The sequence below is a fragment of the Tenrec ecaudatus genome, chromosome 1 (assembly GCF_050624435.1).
Source record: "Tenrec ecaudatus isolate mTenEca1 chromosome 1, mTenEca1.hap1, whole genome shotgun sequence".
NCBI lineage: Eukaryota > Metazoa > Chordata > Mammalia > Afrosoricida > Tenrecidae > Tenrec > Tenrec ecaudatus.
This window is the reverse complement of record NC_134530.1, coordinates 7,408,311-7,428,562: the sequence shown is the minus strand read 5'-3', so window position 1 is coordinate 7,428,562 and position 20,252 is coordinate 7,408,311. Positions and strand designations below refer to the sequence as shown.

Sequence of the window (20,252 nt, the reverse complement as noted above, 5' to 3'; positions counted from 1 at the left end):
ATCATTCTCAAGGCATTTGCTCTCCACTTAAGCCCCTTGCATCAGGTCCTCTTTTTTTTCCCCTCCTCCCTCCCCATTCCCCCCTCCCTCATATGCCCTTGGTAATTTATACATCGTTGTTTTGTCATATCTTGCCCTATCCGGAGTCTCCCTTCCCCCCTTCTCTGCTGTCCCTCTCCCAGGGAAGAGGTCACATGTGGATCCTTGTAATCAGTTCCCCCTTTCCAACCCACTCACCCTCCACTCTCCCAGCATCGTCCCTCACACCCTTGGTCCTGAAGGTATCATCCACCCTGGATTCCCTGTACCTCCAACCCTCATATGCACCAGTGTACAGCCTCTGTCCTATCCAGCCCTGCAAGGTAGAATTCGGATCATGGTAGTTGGGGGGAGGAAGCATCCAGGATCCGGGGGAAAGCTGTGTTCTTCATCGATACTACCTCACACCCTACTTAACCCATCTCCTCTCCTAAACCCCTCTATGAGGGGATCTCCATTGGTCGACATTTGGGCCTTGGGTCTCCACTCTGCACTTCACCCTTCATTTAATATGATATATATATACATATATACATACATATATACATATACACATATATACACATACATACACACACTTATATCTTTTTTTTTTTTGCATGAAGTTCCCTCTTACACACACATGAGTGTCACTGGTTTTGTTTCTCTAAACAGACCACTGACAACAATGATGTAGGAAAACAGATAAGATGATGGCTCTAAACCCCTATCTTTAGAGGAAAGGAAAGAATATTCAATTTGATGAGGATGAAAAATAGAGCATGGCTATTGGAAAGTGTAAGGCCTTTTCGCTTTGTGGCTCATATTTAATAGGTGATTGCTTATTCTATGCGACAGATGTGGGGTGTCTCTTAGTTCTTCAGGTAGTCACTCTGACCAGAAAAACAACTGTGATTACCCCCCTTTAATGAGCACCTTTATGTATAGGCTGAAGAACAAGGACACGATGGGAACTTTGATAAAACTCACCTCTAGAACTTTTTCTTTCCATTGATATATCAGATATTTTACCCTGATGTTTCTGGAACATGTCAGAGAAAAAGAAATAATGAGTCATTCAAGAGAAAAGTAGCAAATAAAATGATGGGCAAAATTCTCACTGGCCAGCCGACCATGGACATAATCAGCCCTGCTCACTCAGGGCCAGTACAGGTGTGCACTGATGAATGGTGATGAGAAACGTGATATCCTTCTTTGCTCCCCATACTCTCCTGTGATTAGAGAATTACAAAGCACAGCCCAATACAGTTAGTGGCCAGTGGCATCCCCTACAAACTCTAGGAGGATCTGAGATAAGAGCTAAGTATCTATAGATAATACCTATTGCAATGTGCACACATATGGACATGAGCAAGCTCCACGGTTTTGAAACAAAAACCTAGATATGGAAGTAGGGCCAATTATAGGCCAACATAAGTGGGCAAAAGCCTTTTCAGTATCACTCACCTCACCCAAGCTGCCATTGATCTAAAGCAGTTCCATTCCCCAAACAAGCACCCTGACCCCAGCCATCATCTGAGATGAGCCTGCGTGAACTAATTTGAACTAAGGTGTCTAGTCTCAGGTAAAAGATAAGCCAGCTCAATCCATCTAAGGCTGCTTCAGCCCCTTCACTCTTTCCTTCTACCCGTAGCAACCCACTGGTTCAACTCAGCCCTCCAGTTGTTTCTTCTCAGGGCAGGTCCTGCACCAGTTTCATCTATTGCATGATTTATTTTTATCCCTTAATTAAAAAAAAAAAAACCTTTCCCCCTCTTTAATTTCCTTTTCCTAAGTACTTTATTTTCGTTAGGAACTCATTTTCCCTCCATTCGCCTTACTTTTTTCTATGTTGCTTTTTTAAATCCAATACTCTTCTATTTTCCACCATTCTTTTCTAATCCCACCTTCCTAATTGTGTCACAGTTTCTTGTTTTCTGTCTTCTCCTTTCTTTTCTGTTACCCTGGTTACTGTTTTAGTCAATTAATTATATTTTTCTTCTTGTTGTTTGTCTGCTTTCCTCGGTTTATTTATAAAATATTTTTCCTTTGGAATTGTTTCTTATTAAAAGTACCTTGGATGATTTTTATTCTAACTCTCCGTTTTCTTTCTCTTTTTGTTCCACCAAAATATAGACAATGTCCCACAAAACCTAGCCACTCTCATGTCTCAGAGAAATACATTTACTGTGCAAGGGCCAATGCCAACTCCAGGACAGACTAATCATAAAATAAACATAAACAAAAGAATAACACAATGTCTCAGATGCAATAAACAATTTAGGTTCACATTAAGAAATAAAAATGTGACTCAAACCATTGAAAAATCCTAAAGCCCATAGATAATCCTGGGGAAGAAAAGTTATAAGAACTACCTGATAAGAAATTATCAGGTATAATACTTGCATATTATCAATAGATTGACAGGAAGATTGAAAAAGCTACACACTAAATCTAGGAAAACAAAGGAAAATTTAGAAGAATTCAGAAAATCACATCAATTAAAGATGAAAATACAAAGAGAAATTAAACATCAACTAAAAACATCAATGCAAATAATGAGAATATTGAATCTCAGAAAACGAAAATAACAAAATAAATAAATAAAATGAGTGGAAGGCCAAATTAGTGAGCATGAAGCTAAGGCTCTCAATATTAATAGACTAGATCCATATCAAAAATAAAAGAAAAACTAAGAAATATGTGGAATAACATCAAGAAAAATTGCTTACATGTGATAGAAATTTCAGAACAGGAAAAAACAGCAACAAATGGAGGTAAAATGGTCAAGTAATTGGTGTAAAAAAAAAAGTTCCCTAAAGAGAAGATAAGTAGTCAAGTAGGGTAATGAACCCCAAACAGGATATGCTAAGAAGAAAATAATCACCACTTATCATAATCAAATTTTCCAAAAACAAAAACAAGGAAAGACTACTAAAAGCAACCTTATAACAGCAAAATATTACCTACAAAGGGAAATGACGAGGAATAAGCTCTGATGTCTCAACAGAATCTACCTAGGCAAGTAGGAAATACTATGACATACATAAAATTCTGAAAGAAAAAAATTCCAGCCATGAATCATATACTCGGCAAAATTGTCCATAAAATATTATAGAGAAATTTGGATAATTCCAATTAAATAGAAACTAAAGGAATTTGTGAAAAACAGATAAACTTTACAAGAAAACTAAGGAAAATCTTTGTACAGAAAAGTAACTGGGGTGGACAACAGCCTGAGTTTTCATTTATGACAATCCCTCACAGACGTCAAACCATATACAGAAATATAAAAATTAAAGCCCATAATACTGAAAACAGAGAACCAGAGATATGAAAATGCAATGAAGACAATTACAGAGTAAATAGTGGGAAGAGAGTAAATGCAAAATTTCAAATGGAAATGAACTCACATAAATTTCCAGATAGAATAGATGATTTTACACTTGGAGGAAATTGATAACTGATAGAATAATCACAAAGAAAATGAATAATATTCATCAAAACTAAAAAATGAAAACGCAAAATACTTAGTGAACATGGAAACCACAATGATGTGATAAGAAATCCCACAAACAAAATTAACTCAGCACAGAAAATTACATACAGTAAGGAAACCAGAAAACCACACACACACATATGCGCACACAAACTCACATACACACACACTCACACACCAAAGTAAACAAACAAATACATTTTAAAAATATAACAATATACAGAAATAAAGAACAGGGAGAGGGGATGGATACTTTATTGAGGGAAGAGAGAGCAAGGATGGAGGAAGAGAATCACTATATAGAGGGTTTCACAGGCTACTATTGATTTCATTTCTTGAGATGGTCTCTGTAAATATATATAGCATATTTTAAAACTAACAACATTTTAAAAAATCGCTCCAGATTTCTTCTCCCTCAAACTTAGAGGAATCTGAATGAATTTTAAATAATTCTAAAAGGAGGAAAAATAAAATTGGACTCATTAGTGACATATTCACCTCAAACAAGCAAAAAAAATGACAGAAATAATGTATAATTAACAGTAGTTTTACTGACTGCAGATAAATTAAATGCACCTGTTCAGAAACAGAAAGTAGCAGATTGATAAGAAAATGGGAGTCCTCAATATACATCAATGTCTATAAGAGATCTACTTCAAACATAAAGAAAAAAATACACTGAAAATCAAAGGATGGGAAAATATATCAAGCTAATGGCAAACAAAAAATGAGCAGGATTGCCACATTAATGTCTGATAAAATAGACTTGAAGTAAAATCTCATGTAAGATTCAAATACGACATTATATGATGATGAAAGCATAAATTGACAGAAGAATATATCCATAATACATAATCAATTCACCCCATGAAAGGCCCTCAAATTACACTCGTCATCCTCTCACCAAGTTAAAGAGGGAAATAGAAACTTTAGTATAATAACAGAAGGGCTTAATATACCATCCTCTGTGAAGAGATGAACAACTAGACATTTATTTCACAAAGACGCAGAATAGCTAATCAAGTCAATGAACCAATTTGATAGCATAGACATGTAATGACCACCCAGCAAAGCCCCTGCAGTATAGGCTCTTTTCTGGCTGCACAGTGAACTTCTTTAAAAGAGAGCACGTAGAAAGCCAAAAAAGCAAGCCTATGTAAATAAAACGGTGATCCTACAAAGTATCTTCCTGGCAATAAAAGTAGAGATCAATCATGGGAATATTAAGGGTAAAAGAAAAAAATACATGGAAATTGAATAACAATCTGCCCCCAAATGAATGTGGAAATAGAGGAAATAACGCATGAAATGAATGAATTCCTAGAAACAAATGAAGGTGGACATACAGCCCACAAATCCTTTGTTGTTGATTCTCTGGTTCAGTGCCATTCATTCCGTTCTGAGCCATGCACAGAAGGAAACGCTGCTCTGTCCTGTGCCAACCTCACAATTGTTCATATCCTTGAGCGCATAGTTAGTGCCACAGTGTCAATTAGCTCAAGAAGGGTCGCCTCGTTTATACTGTCCTTCTCCAACAGTGTCCAAAGTACACAAAACACGGTCTCCAGCCTGACCTTTAGCTGAGCTGCCTCCAAGAGAGATTTCTCTGTCGTTGACAGGCCATGGTGTTTCCAGATTCTCCTCCAGCACCACCATTTAAATGCATCGATCCTACTCCAGCCTTCCTTATTCAATCTCCAACTGCCACATGTGTATGAGGCAATTAAAAATGCCATGGCTTGGGGCAGGCTCACCTTAGTCCGCAAAGTAGCATCCTTGCTTCTCAATACTCTAAAGAGGTCTTGGGCAGCAGATTTACACAATGTAATGCATCATTTGATCTCCTGTTTGTTACCTCCAAGACCATTGATTGTGGAGCTAAGCAAGACAAGAGCCTTGGTGATGAAACATTCCACATTCAGCAAAGTGCCGAACTCCCTGTCATTGAGTTGTTTGCAGCTCCTCTTGACCCAGTCTAACAAATTAGACCTGCCCCTCTGGCTTTCTCAGACTTTAAATCCGTATGGAAGAAGACAGCCTCATCCTTCTGCTGCAGAACCACATGTGGGATCGAAGCACAGACCTTTCAGAGAGAAAACTACTCCTGTGATATCAGCTTAAGCCTTTTTGGTCAATCCTTGATCCCCAGGTTCAAAAGAGAAGACAACTCACTAAAAACACAGTGTCCGACTGATGACTTCTCTCACAGTTCCCTTCATACCCCTGATCCTCAGGTTATAGATCAATGGATCGTTATGTAAGGAATGCACTGTACCCAAAGCTACTTCTATCTGTGGGAGGAATGTGGAAATCTGAAACTATTTGATACTCAGAATGAAGAAACACCTGGGAGGTGAGACCCACAAATGGTCAAATGCTTTGTACTTTGCTCCTGCTGATGCCATTCTCAAAACATAAAAGACAGTGTCTGTGTGAGAGAAGGTGAATTTAGAGAGAAGAAGACCACCAAAAATAGTAGCCACAAAGTATCTGATGATGACGTAATTGATGAGGGTATTAGAATAGGTACATTTGAGGATCTGAGAAAGTTCACAGAAAGTGAGGGTGTCCCAGGCTTGTGCAATAGATGCAAACTGTGAAGTCGCATATTTACAATGCTAATTCCCAAGGAGAATGGGGAGACAGACAGAGTTCATGATGATGATGTGCCTAGTAGGAGGCAGACGGTCCTATAGTAGTCATAGGTCATTACGCCAAGAAGACAATTTTTAAAACCACGAAAAACCAAAACAGCAGTTAAGAACCTGTTCCGATGCACCAACAGAGCACTGCCTGAGTGGAAGGAGCTGGCTTCTTCAAGGTCCTCTGGCAGTGATTCTGGTAGTGAAGGCCACAACAAACTAAAGGGGAAAAAGCAAGTTGCTGCAGAAACACCTATAAAGAAGCAAAAGTCTGGACAAACAAGTGTAGGCATTTGGTTGGAAGCAAACTATGGGTTTTTCCCTGTCCTTCGGCATGCAGAACAGCAGCAGTGGAGATGATAGCGTGCTCCAGACTGGGCAGATGAGGTATGTCTGTGTTCGGGACTTCACAGGGAAAGCCCTCATTGGTATTAGAGAATATTGGATGGATCATGAAGGTGAAATGGAACCAGGAGAAAATGCTATTTTTTAAAACCCTGAGCAGTGGAGCAAGCTGAAGGAACAGGTTTCTGACACTGAAGGATCAACCAAACTGTAAAGCCTGAGCCGTATCCCACCTTTACTGTTCTCAACGATTTAACCTGGTGTTTTACACTGGCTTGTATTTTCTACCTGTTGTTTTATAGGTGATTGTATATTTGGATTTCAGAAGAACTTGTTAGATGGATACTTCTCTTTTCAAAATGTCCATTATTAAAAACGTTCTGATTGAAGCTAATTGTCAATATCCATCACCTAGTGCAATATTAAATAAAGTCAAGTAAATGCAATATTAATTCTTGTGGCCTTTTTTGATCCAGAAGAGATGATACTCTATACGGCCTAAAGTCACAGTTTGAAAACAGAATTTCAAGAAAAAATCTATTGTACTAATTAAACTTATAAATTCTATTTCTTACAACCAAATGCCTAGATATATTTGACTTTTCAAATCCAACAATAATTTCATCCTCTCTCCCCTTTCCCTCCATTTTACTTTTACTGATTTTTCATGTTCAATTTGTTCTTTGAAACTATTATTTTAGTTTGCTAATGTCAGGGAAACTGTCAATGTCAAGGCACTCATAATTAAAATATATGGGAGCTACAATCTCCCTCTACTGTACTAAATCATAAGAGATGTAGTTTGATTATCAACATAGGGCATATGAAAACTTTGAGCAAGTGTATGCATGTCTCTGTGGTGTTTTTTGAGGGTGTTATCTTATTCTTCTGTCTGCAGTTGAACAAGCTGCCATGTCAGATTTGCTTTAACTGGTTAAACATGTTCACCATGAGATGACGTCTACAAAATGAGCTATTGTTGATTTAGTAGAAGATTTAATAAACACTGTGAAAGCTTTAAAAAATAACAAGAAAAAGACAAAACAAAACAACAACAAGAAGACAAAACAGTCATCCTGGGTAAGCGATGCTCTGATTGTGTTCTTGGAGACTCACCTGGAACTGTGGGATTGTAGTTGTGCTGTTAATGACGTCACTGTTGAAGTGGGAGTTAGCTTGTTGAATTTTTCTCAAGGAAGTTATCATGAGGAATTTGGTGAATTCTGAATGTGGTGGTGATTGTACCACTCTTCGTTATATGATTAGATTTTTGAATTGCATGATATGTGAATTATATGACGATATGAAACTATTGAAAGGAACAAAAGGTGACCATGAAGGAACAGAAATAGACTACAGAGAGAAACTGCAGTTCTGTATCCTCTGTCAGTTCAAGTTCTGAAACTTCTGTTTCATTTCTAGATTCCATATTGTTGGTGAATCTGATGGAAAAGGTGGGTTGACGGATATTCAAAGATGATCCTTGGACACCCAGCAAGAGCACGACCTGGAATCTTGTTGGAAATCTGAGTTATCACTCTACACATTTTAGATTGACTAATAATGAATTTTTAAATGAGGACCATCAATTTATGTTTGAACAAGACTTCCAGCTAATGCTGATGTATGCTGAAGTTTCAAAACCACTGTTTCCAAAGAATGCTCTCATTCTCATTATGAGCCTAAGTCAACATTCAAATATCTTCTTCTGCTACTTTCTCCCCTCATACGCATCTTCTCTTTGTCTCATCACTCCACTCCTTAAAAAGGTTCACACTTTGATTTAGCATCCACTCTACTCCAAACATTATACATAGGTTTTGAACATTGAAATACTTGAGAATCATACAAAAGGCTGGTCATTAATGAGTTAGTTAACATTGCCAGACTCATCAACCTAGCATACACTTAGGGAAATTGGCATGTGTCAAAAATGCAATGAAAAGTGTCATTGTATAACAGCAATGTCACTTGAACTCAGATTCTCCAACTTCTGAGATGGTGCTCCGGACCTCTCATTCTATTAATAATTCTGAATAGTACAGGGTTCACACACACAAATAGTTCATCAGGATTCATAATTTTCCTTAATTTTGTTAATACCCTTTTCTGAATAAAGTTCTTTGCCTTCTAAATATTCCCACTCCTCCCAAAATGTCAGTAGTTAGCAGATAAGGGCATCCATCTAAAAACACAATCTGGATCTGAGGTGAAGATTAGAAAACATTACTATAAATCTGAAGCTCAAAAGAATACTTTAGGGAAAAGTAAGTCAGCTAGATTAGTGATTGATTCTAAGAGATGACAGGCAACAACATTCATTAGATTCTTCCTCCCAATTGTGTCAGTTACCCCCATTCATTTGTTACTATGGAAACTATGCCACTAGTGTTTCAATGCCAACAGGGAAATCCATGGTGGGAAGGATTGAACAAATCTCTCTCTCTCTCTCTCTCTCTCTCTCTCTCTCTCTCTCTCTCTCTCTCTCTCTCTCTCTCTCTCTCTTTCAGCGTCACACACACATACACATACTTTCTCTCTCTCTCTCTCAGTGTCACACACACACACACACACACATTCTCTCTCTCTTTCCCTCTCTCATAGACGCACACATAAACATGCAAACAGAGTATGAACGAGTCCCTGCTATTCTACACTCTGGACAGATTGGTCAGTGACAGCCTATGAAGAAGAGCAGAACACTGTCTGATTAAGTGTCAGATTGGAAGGCACTCACATAGAAATGGAGACGAGCTGCCTCCTTCAAGGACAGTGACTGTACTGACATCCACCTCGTCTGTGGAGGAAATTATCTACAAACCAGGACTATATGCAGAGGAGCCTGACATCAGCATTGGAGGAAGACTCACGAACAACTTATGATACACAAATTATCTAACCTGCGCTCTGAAGAACAGGGCATGAAGCAATTATGGAGAAGATCAGCCTTCTGCATTCATATTAAAACTTTTTGCATTAATTACATCTCAACATAAGGAAGCCAACATTCCTCACATCTGGACCAATAAGCAATGTATTGATAAGCAGTGAAAAGTTTGAGGTTATGTGGTGGTTCACTTTCCTAGGATGCACAACCAATGACCTTGGCAGTAGCCATAATAAAATCGAAGAATGCATTGCATAGCAATCTGTTCCAAAAGATCCTTCTGAAGCGTTGAATAGCAAGATGCGGCTTTGAAGATGAAGGTGTACCTGGGTGAAGCAATAGTGTTTCAATCACCCCAAATACATTCAAATGCTGGACAGTGGATAAGGAAGAATGGATAATGACAAATATAAAACCATTTATAAGGGATACTATCTCATCCAAGAAGCTGCTGCTACTGGGAGCAGAGAGGATTACAAAACGGAAGTTTACTGTTTGTTTATTGTGTCACTTTAAATTACCTGATGCTGGACAGCAAGGATGTCAGCAGTTCTTGAAAAATAATGTAGTCTTTTTTTAAGTACATTATCTGCGTGTTTCCAATATTCGTGGGTACATTTATAAAGAGAGCAGATAATCTACTGGGGACCTCGGGTAATTGTGTCTGTGTGTCCACTTTCACCCCCAGAGCAAAGTACTCCTGAAGATGATGCCTCAAGGACCACAGAGAGGAAGCTAATGTTAGAAAACCACCTCTCCTCCCCACCATCAGCACAAGAGTGCAAGTAGATGTCAAATAATTTGGTAACCGCCATTATTTTGTGAATGGGTAGGTTTACACTTAGGGAGGAAATGATCCCTGCCATTGTAGACACAGAGTACGAGACTGGTTAAATAAGAGCTGGAAGAGAGCGTCCCGGTGATACAAAGGAACCTGTCAGAGTTTCCCGTGGATGAAGTTGTAGAGCAACATCTGTCCTCCCGTCCAAAAAATGAACTAAAGGATTTAGGTTACCTGGTGGCATTACTGATAATTGGTGTTTGACCTTAGTGTCGGGTGAAGTAGCTGGAAGAACTGTTCTCAGGAAGGACAAAGGAATCCAGGTGAGGCACAGACCCCTGGGCAAGTGGATCCTCTGAGGGCAGAGTCTCGGATGATCTTGACTAGAGAAGGTTTGCTCAAAAAGGTTGTCAGAGGCAGATTCTATGTAGCCTGCGTATCCCTGGGGTCTCAATATCCAAAGCTCCTCATTAAGCAAACAGATTTGTTGTCGTTCTGATCCTTAGGAAGGGCAAATACCGAAAGACTAACAGGAGATGAGAAATCCTTATGACTGATTCTCTGACCCTTGGAGTGCAGGCATTTTCCACTTATCTCCTCCTGTTTTAGCTCAACATCTCACATACCTTACACACCTCTCTCCCCTTTTTAATGTACAGTTAAAAATAGTTCTAGCTCTTCAGTGATATCAGGAAGTCTGATTCCAACTTAAAGTGTTAAAATAGACTTTATGTATATAATACAAATGATATATTTTTAATAACCAAAAAGAGTTGGGGGAAAAACAATAGTTGTTTGTGAGTCATTGAATGCTTCCTGATCATTAATCTTCATTCTGATATGAGACAGGAGATTCTAATGAATTCCTTATGGTCAATTCTACCCATGGTCACTAAAGACCGACCTATGCTAGCCTACTTTAACCTGCTTAACCACCTTTTCGAACTGCATCAAAATAACCTTAGTGTATGTTCCTCATTCCATTAAGAGACTATCGGGTAAAAGTATGGTTCTTAAGTTTTAATATGGTTATGGGAAATCAGTGTCACTGTCTAGGCACTAATTTGCCGACACTAGTTTCTATACTCTCAGTTAACGTAAATAAATGAGCTTATATTTAATAGGTAAAGAGAAGATTCATATTAATACTTACTTTATTTTTTATCTCTAAATTAACTCAGTATTTTCATGTGTTTATCAATTCATCTTACCACATGCTAACTATAATCATATGAAATTTGTGAATATGTGGTCTTTGCAAGTTATCATTTTTGTGGGATTTAAATTCTAAAGTATTTTGTGAAAAGTAACCATCTATAGGAAGTACCCTAACTCCATTAACTGACTGAATACTGACATAAATTTAGAAGTAACTTAAATTCTTTTGAATATTTCCCCAAAATTTTAAGTACATTAAACCAACAAAATGGCTATGTTTCAACAAATCTGGGCAAGTCTAGGAAAGGACAGTTGACTCTAATGTTATATTTTGTAAGGCAAAGTGGGGCCCTTGTCATTGTCTTGCCACTGTGACTCAGCTTTGCATGATGATCAGTCATATCCAACCATATCAGAGATAGAGAAAGAAAACCCAGAACCAATCAACCTACAATCATGAACCTTTTTAACCTGCGATGACGTGCCTATTCCATCCTAATTCACTTCTTCTTCTGCACTCCTACTGTTACTGTCCAACTTAAAGTTCCTGGTCCTATCTTCTTGGCTAATTAAAATAAATTGAATACTTTCTTCTTCAATAGAAATAAAAATACCATATACACTGGAATATAACCCGACCTGAGTATAAACAGAGGTATCTATTTATTACCTGGGAAACCAGAAAAACTGGTTGACTCAAGTATAAGCCTAGGGTGGTAAATACAGGATGTGAATTAACACAGAGACCAGAGGGGAGAGAGGGAGCGCAGCCACAGACACATCCTTACCAGTTCAGCTGCCTGCATAAGTGAATCACTGCAGGTGCCTCTGTGAATTGGAGCTGTCCACGTCATAGGACGGCTCTGATTGGTTAGATGTGAGTAAACATACATTCAAAGCCCTGGAGTGTTTGTGCTGAAAAACTTGGCTTATATACGAATATATACGGTAGATTTTTGTTTGTTTGTTTGTTTGTTTTTGTCTGTAGAGCTCAGCATAGAGTGTCATGATCAAAATGTTCCGGGCTTTCTAATTCCTGTGTAGTTAATGATGTTAGGAACCTCAATAAGGTCCCAAATCACAACCTGTGACTGACATTCTCAGTGATTATTATTTAAAATTTTCCTAGTAATTGACCCCCATTGTTTGTGTAAATAACATCCAGCCATGAAAGGAATGATTCTGCACGAGTGAATAATTCAGGCACTGTGATATGAAATTAGCCTACTTTGGCCAATATCCTTTCAACAGGGGTTTGAAAAGTGGTACCAGGGGCTAATCAAAGACAATGTTTGTAGAAGGTTGTTAAGCCCCGGAGGGATGATCATAAGACTCTTTGTCATAAATTAACAAGGTGTTTTTGAAAGGGAGCCAAGGTGAGATTAAAACCAGGAATGTGTTTTAGGCTCACACTAACTCCCAGCTCCAACTTAAAACAATTAGTTCTTACATCAAGGCCCTGCTCAGTACTCACCCTTAGGAAAGGAGCACAGGTGACATGGGTGCTATAGCAAAATGTGGTGAAGAAATTAGAGGGTTCCCGGCTATCAGATAGAATTCGGGGTCTTAATGGCTTGTCTCTAAACAAGCAGACAACTACGTGAGATGTCAACTTAGCCCACATGGAAGAAGCACACCATCTTCAGTCACTGAAGGATTGTAAATCATAGCATCCAAAGTCAAGAACGGATTAATATCAGAGCCTAAATGGTAAAAAAAAAACTGGCTTGCAGAAGCCTATGGATGAGAGTGGGATCCCAATATACATAGTGGGACTACATAGTGATCTCCCTCTATCCATAATTGAGGGATGGGAGGTAAGTGGTCATTAAGCAGAGTGCAATGGGTAGATGAGTAGAGAAAATCAAAGGGATAAACAGTTAAAACCTTGTCAGTTGATCCCTTCTTGATGAAAGATGATTTTCAACACTTTATTTTTGTTTTGTTTTCTTTTTTGTTTGTTCATGTTACAGTTTATCTCAGATGTGTTACGTCATATGTTATGTCACCCTCTTCAAGCTGTGCTATATGTTTTCCTGTTTCTCGGTATATGAAACCCAGAATTCATGAACCTCTAGGGACACCAAGTAGCATAAGGGTTTCTGAGGAAGGGGTGCAATGGTGGAGGTGGTGGCGGTTAAAGGGAGACAATGACAAGGAATGCAAGAAGAAAAGGAATGTGATAGCAGTCATCCAATACGGCTCGGTGTGATTGAACTGTGGAATTATATTACGTGTGTGTTTACTCCCAGCTTAAAATAAATTACTTATTTTTTAATATAAAAAATTAAGTTCTGAATCACAGTGAAGCAGATCCAAGGCCCTGGAAGCACTAAGAACACTGGAAACACTCTCTTGTCTATGCTTAGAATAGCCAACCAATTGGAACAGAACCATATTTGTGTTCACTCCCAAGAAATGTGACCCAGCAGAATGTGCAAATTATAGAACAATATAATTCACCTCACATGCAAGTCAAATTTTGCTGAAGAGCATTAACAATTTCATCAGCACATTGCCAGGGAGCTACCAGAGACTCAAAAAAAAATACAATTTGATGTTATTGTAAGAAAATTGTAGTAACTTCAGTGTATATATTTTTCACATTATTATCCATGAGTTGAGATCATTGATTATAGTTATTGTTGAGTAAATAATAGCATATGATGAAAGAAGCAGTCATTCTCTGATAAGATATATCTTTTTGGTGGAATAAGCTCTGGAATTGAACTGATTTTTCAGCTCAAGAAAAAAAAACTTATTTAGGTCTAGCTTTTATTCGACAGTAATGAATACATGTGAACTCATTGCAGATACAGAGGCCACAAAACTAGCTCGTGAGATAATCTTCAGTTAGACTCAGCTTCACAGAACTGGGTTTTTTTGATATACAAGAAAAGACAGCCCAGACAAAGAAACACCACTTAAAGGGTCAGTTTCTTTAGGGCAGCAGTGGGTACATTGCTTACAGTAGGGTGAATAAATACACTAGTTAATAAAGCACATTTGGATGGATGCTTATATCAATGTCAAAAGTAAATTTCAAGTTAAAATACAGCAAAATACAGAGACAAATTAATAATTTCTTCAGATTAAGGTAGGCCAGGGTTTAATAAGCAAGATTACCTGCTGAGGAAATTTTCTTTGAAGCCTTAATGGTCCTTAGAGGTTAGAACGGGGCGATTTTGGGTCACTTGGTGCTGTGGACATGCTATGAGGATGGGTTGGTCACTAAGAAAGGACACCATGTTTGATAAACTAGAGGGACAGTCAAAGAGAGAAAGACCTTCAAGGAGATGGACTGACCAAGTGGATGCAGCAATTGGGCTCAAGAGAAAGAGCCATTGTGAGAATGATGCTGGCTTGAGTAGTATTTACATTTTTGTGTTCACAGAGCCACCATGAGTCCAAGCTGATTGGAACACCTAACAAAATCAATATTAAGGAAAGGCATTACGAAAAATATTGAAAAATTTAACCCTCCACGGGGGCCTTGAAAAGTATGTGAGCTACCTTCTTTTCTAAATAGGATCAACTTAGAAGTTCCTAAGGGAGAAATTATGGAGCAAAACTTAAAGTCACAAGGGAGACCAGGTTCACAGGTTAGAGAGTGTGGGAGAACTGCCAACAGCACAGTCCTTATTCACGCTTCAGGTTCAGAATTGAACTCACCTCCATGGCTCAACTTTAAGACCCCCCCTAAAAAATTCTATATAGGGAACAATAACACAAGTCCACAAATGAGGTATTCACACCATAAAATAACCACTGGAGATCAAAAGGGCAGTATTCTCACAAGGACAGACTTAAGAAGGATTTGACAAGGAAGAAGAATGGAAACAGGAAACACAGGAAGAAAGTGAAGTAAATGTTACTTCATTAAGGGGATTGCAATGAATGACATGAAACAAAAGGTTTCTGAATTGTGGAATGTAAAATTGATCATCTGCTCTGAAAATCTTCACCGTATTCACAATAAAAACTCTAAAGGAAAATTCTCAAGGAAAAAAACCCATTATCTTTAAATTCATTTTTCCACTAATCTTTGAAGCTCTCATATTAAACGTGCACGTGTGTACAAAAAAAATCACACACTTAATTAAGAAACTAGAAATGTACTTAAATAATGCATGTTACAATGAAAGAGTCTTTGTGAATTAATAGGTAAAGATCAATTGTTCCCTAGAAATGCTATGAACAGATATTTCATAAATGAGGAAAATAAATGACACATTTTATGTGAAAAGATTCAGCAGTATAATAAGCACAATATAAATACATCAAATGTTTTATACTCATTGAGATTTAATAGGGCATTATGATTTAGTGATGGAAACTGAAACCAAAACCGAACCAAACTCACTGCCAAGTAGTCACTGTTGATTCATAGTCACTCCGTGGAACAGGGCAGAAAAGCCCTGGAAATTTCCAGACTGTAAATGTTGATGGAGGTAGAAAGCCTCATCTTCATCCAGTGCTGGTGGTTTGAAATTGTTGACTTTTTAAAAAATTTAATCATTTTTGGGGAGGAATCTTACAAATCTTCTAGCAATCCATCATTCAATTGTATTCACCACACTTATACGTATGTTACCATCAACATTTCTTGAACATTTTCTTTCTACTTCAGACCTTAAATCAGTTATCTTTCCCCACCTTCCTTCTCCCACCCTTTTGCATTCTCGATAAAGTATTCATGTCTAGTTACACCGTTTGCATTGCAGCCCAGCTCCTTACCAGGATGCCACCAGCGTTCCAAAGTTTGCTAATTTTAATGCCTGTTCCCATAAAGATGTACAATCTTAACCCCCCACACCAAAACAACAACAACAAAAACCCAAAGAGGCAGTTCAGCTCTAGCCTACAGGGCTTCTCCAGGGTTTGTTAGGTTTTAACAGTAAGACAGCATGTGATGGTAATGGGGAGGGGCAGCAGCAACTTCTAATGAGAGTGACAATAGGTTTTGTCACTCAGAAATTCTTAGCAACTACCCAAAGGGAGCACAGGCACTCCTCTGGACTCAAACGCTTCACTTACACATGAGCCCCCCCGCCCCCCCAACATCATTCCCATTGGGGACATGCTTGAATATTACTAGATTCCAGCTAGTAAAGGTCCCACTAACAATAGAGAGGACAATAAAAAGGATTGGACATTGTGTACTTTAGCAAACTAAGTATTGCTCTAGCCCACAACAGCACTGCATCTGAAAAGAAAGTTGATGAGAAATCCATTCCACACACAAATTCAAACATAAAGACTAAAATGTTAAAAAGTTAAAAGAGAGGCATATTTACTAAACTCTGGAAGGATATGACTACGCATGATAAACTGTGGCTGAATCTCATAAAATGCCAGCAGTTTAGCACAAAAACGACCAAATAACGACAATTTCCTATGACACAGTCCAGCAGACCTGTAACAAAGGAAATGATGAATACAATTCTCAAGTTCAATACAGAATTCAACAGAAAGGTAAACAAGCCAATTTTAAAAATAGGCAAAGAACCTGGAAAGATATTTCACCAAAAAAAGGTTCACAAATGGCTAACTAAGGAAAAGATGGTCAGCATCATTAACAAAGATGAACAACAAAACCACCATGAGAAAACATTTCAATCCCACTAGGATGGCAATGATCCTGTTTTTAAAAGATGGGAATAGCCATTGTTAGAAAGGCATGTGGAGATACTGAAATGTCCATCCAGTGCTGGTAGACTTGGAAAAAGCTGCTGTGGGAAAGATTTGCAGTTCCTCAGAAGGGAGACATTGAATTCCCGCATGATCCCTAAACCCCAATCTAAGGGATATACTCCAATGGACTGATGAAGTCAGAATACACAGTGGAACCTGTACACCAATGTTCATTGTGAAACTATTCACAATAGGTCAAGTCAGCCCTCGTGTTTACCTCTGTGGAACTGATTTCAGCCATCTGAGTTCCAGAACAGTGGAACGATGCATTTGTTTGCAGCCAATGAGTTTGTAATTTGTATTTCCTTACAGAAGCAAGAAGAGACTAATGCAGAAAAATGTTCCTCTATTCTAGCAGATGATGAAGAGAATGCCTCTGGATGACACATAGGAAATAATCCCCTTCCCTGGCATGCACACCAAGGAGAGGCAGCCATTTTTCTTGTGTCTGGAAAGGACCCATGCGTTTTTGCAGTCATTGAAGCAGCTGGGTGAGCGCCCTGACTAAAACTAACACCCGAGGGAATAAAACACAAGTCTGCAGTTATATGCTTACATCACCCTATGTGAAAACTCTTTATTAGGAAAGATGATACTTGATTTTACTACCTGTCGCTACTTGAGATGAGATTTTTCTCTTCTAATAACTAAAGGTGTCCGCCCTGACAAAATTTTAATAGCACAAACATCACTAAGTCTTTCCAAATAGTGACCTAACACAGGTGTGTCAGTTTTAAATATAAGGAAACTAAACTTAGAGATTGCATCATTAAAAAAAAAAACATCAATGAACTATTAGCAGAACAGAGATACAATGTAAGGCATGGGGTCTCATCCCAGAGTTGTTATCCTATATCAGCACAGACAATTGTCCCCTGTTTTCCAGGAACGTGGGCGTTACCGGGGTTCATGATTCTTCTCTCTGAAACGTTGCAGCTACTGCATGCTGAAGCCCCTGCCACGTCAATGGGAAGAAAATATCCTGGAGAAGAGTTTCCGCAAAGCCTCCATCATGTCCTTGTTCCGGAGACTGTAGATAAAAGGGTTCATCATCGGAGTGACCACCGTGTACATTACTGAGGCGATCGCACTCTTCTGAGAGGAGTGGCTACCTGAAGAACTCAGGTACACCCCAAAACCCGTCCCGTAGAACAAGCAGACGACTATTAAGTGTGCCCCTGAGATGGAAAAAGCCTTATATTTCCCACTCGTTGATGGGATTTTCAAGACAGAGGAGACAATTTGGGTATAAGAGTAAATAATCCCACAAAGAGGAATAACCCCAAAAATACTGGTGACTACATAAATCAACATGTTATTGATGAGGTTATCAGAACAGGCAAGTTTGAGAACATGAGCTAGTTCACAAAAGTAGTGAGGGATTTGAATATTCATACAAAAAGACAATCGCAAGGTCATCAGAGTGTGGAGAATGGCATCCAGAAAAGTAATGAGGAAGGACAACAGAACCAGAAGACCACAGAGTTTGGAGTTCATTATGGTTGTGTATCGCAGTGGGTAGCAGATGGCCACAAATCGATCAAAAGCCATTATGACGAGAATTTCATTTTCCAGTCCCGCAAAAGCCAGGACAAAGCAGATCTGGGTGAGGCATCCTGTGTAACTGATGGACAGGTTCTGGGTCTGGATGTTCATCAGCATCTTGGGGATAGTGGTGGTGCTGAAACAGAAGTCAGTGAAGGACAGGTTGGAGAGGAAGAAGTACATGGGTGTATGGAGGTGAGAGTCCAAGAAGATCGCCAGGATGATGAGAAGATTACCAGCTACAGTGATCAGGTATATGGTCATGAAAATCCCAAAGAGAAGGGGCTGCAGTTCTGGATCCCGTGAGAGTCCCAAGAGCAGGAATTCTGCCGTATCTGATCGGTTTCCTGTTTACATGCTTGTAACCCTGCCCTAGCTAGAAAAGATGGAGGGGACAAATGTAAAAAAAAAATGTACCTGTGTAACCTAATCTATCTGCTGAAGGCAAGTAGGTTATATATGCGTTCTGTGCTCCCCTTTCCTCTCTATCCTTCCCTTTGCTTCTTCTCATTACCACATAGTCTTTTTAAGGAATCTCCTGAGTCGTGCACAGGGTGAAGCACTCAGAAACCTTTCAAGGGCTCCTCAGAAGAAATGCCTGGAGATCTGATTCTGAAAAAAAATATCCATTAAAAACCTTAGGGAGCATCATTCTACTCTTCACAGAGGGTCATCACAGCTTAACATCAACTCATTGGAAGATGGTTTGGTGTGGGTATGGGGCTCTTGGTTGTGTAGGCTGCTTGCTGAGAATCAAAGAGTAACAAAACATTATCCTCTTCTTTAAGATTATACTAGGCCTTTCAGCGTATTATAAACCCACAACACAATGATAAGGGCCATCTTCTAGAACACAAGTTGATATATAATAACTAAACAATCAAATGATGCCTGCTGTCAGTTATTGTAAAGATTTTTCTTGGAACATGGATCCTTGTAGACACATAATCCTTGGCTTCTGTGTGCTATAGCAGCAGAATTGAGGTATGAAATATTCACTGCTTTCATCTTTTAAAAATGTGTTGGCCCATCTTTGATCCACAAGTTTAAATCCATTTTTTGAATAGTTTGCGAACATTCCATTTGTTATTTTCATTAGGAAGCCTATTTGTAGCTACTGACTGATTAGCCTATATTTTTAGTTATCAGAATCCTCATCCAGCCACTCTTAAACAAAAATGAAACTCACTGCCCCACACCCCAGTCCAGTCAGCTCTGACTTATAGAAACCCTATAAAGAGCTTCCAAGGAGCTCTAAATCTTTAGGGGTGCTAACTATCTCATTTTTTCATTTGGGGAGGGAGCTGACCTTATGGTTTCCCAACAGTACAACCATCATTAGGTGATACAAAATGCTGATACATACATTTTTCATTTATTGGCTGGAATACTTTTATAAAGAGCAATTTGGGAAAGGTAGAATAAAGGTGACTTCCCATATCCACTGCTTTTGAAAATGAAATACGAGCTCCCAGCCTTATACAAAGAAGATGATGCTAACATTACGCACACTTGTCATTTATCTACATTTAATTTATTTCATCCCATTTCAGTGTTTGTTCATATTCATTCTAAAATTGTCCCATCATTGGACAAGGGCATCTCCTTCTCTTGCCTTCTGAATCTTTCCATTTGAAAGTAGCAATCTCATATCTCTCTTAACTTTTGACGCAACAAGTATGT

General features: G+C 38.6%; 2 pseudogenes; one reads left to right on the top strand and one right to left on the bottom strand.

Annotated features, from left to right (window-relative positions):
- Nucleotides 1-5,781: 5,781 nt before the first annotated feature.
- Nucleotides 5,782-6,718, top strand: LOC142450410 (activated RNA polymerase II transcriptional coactivator p15 pseudogene; annotated as a pseudogene).
- Nucleotides 6,719-17,987: 11,269 nt separating this feature from the next.
- Nucleotides 17,988-18,926, bottom strand: LOC142430837 (olfactory receptor 7G3-like; annotated as a pseudogene).
- Between the last annotated feature and the right edge of the window lie 1,326 nt (nt 18,927-20,252).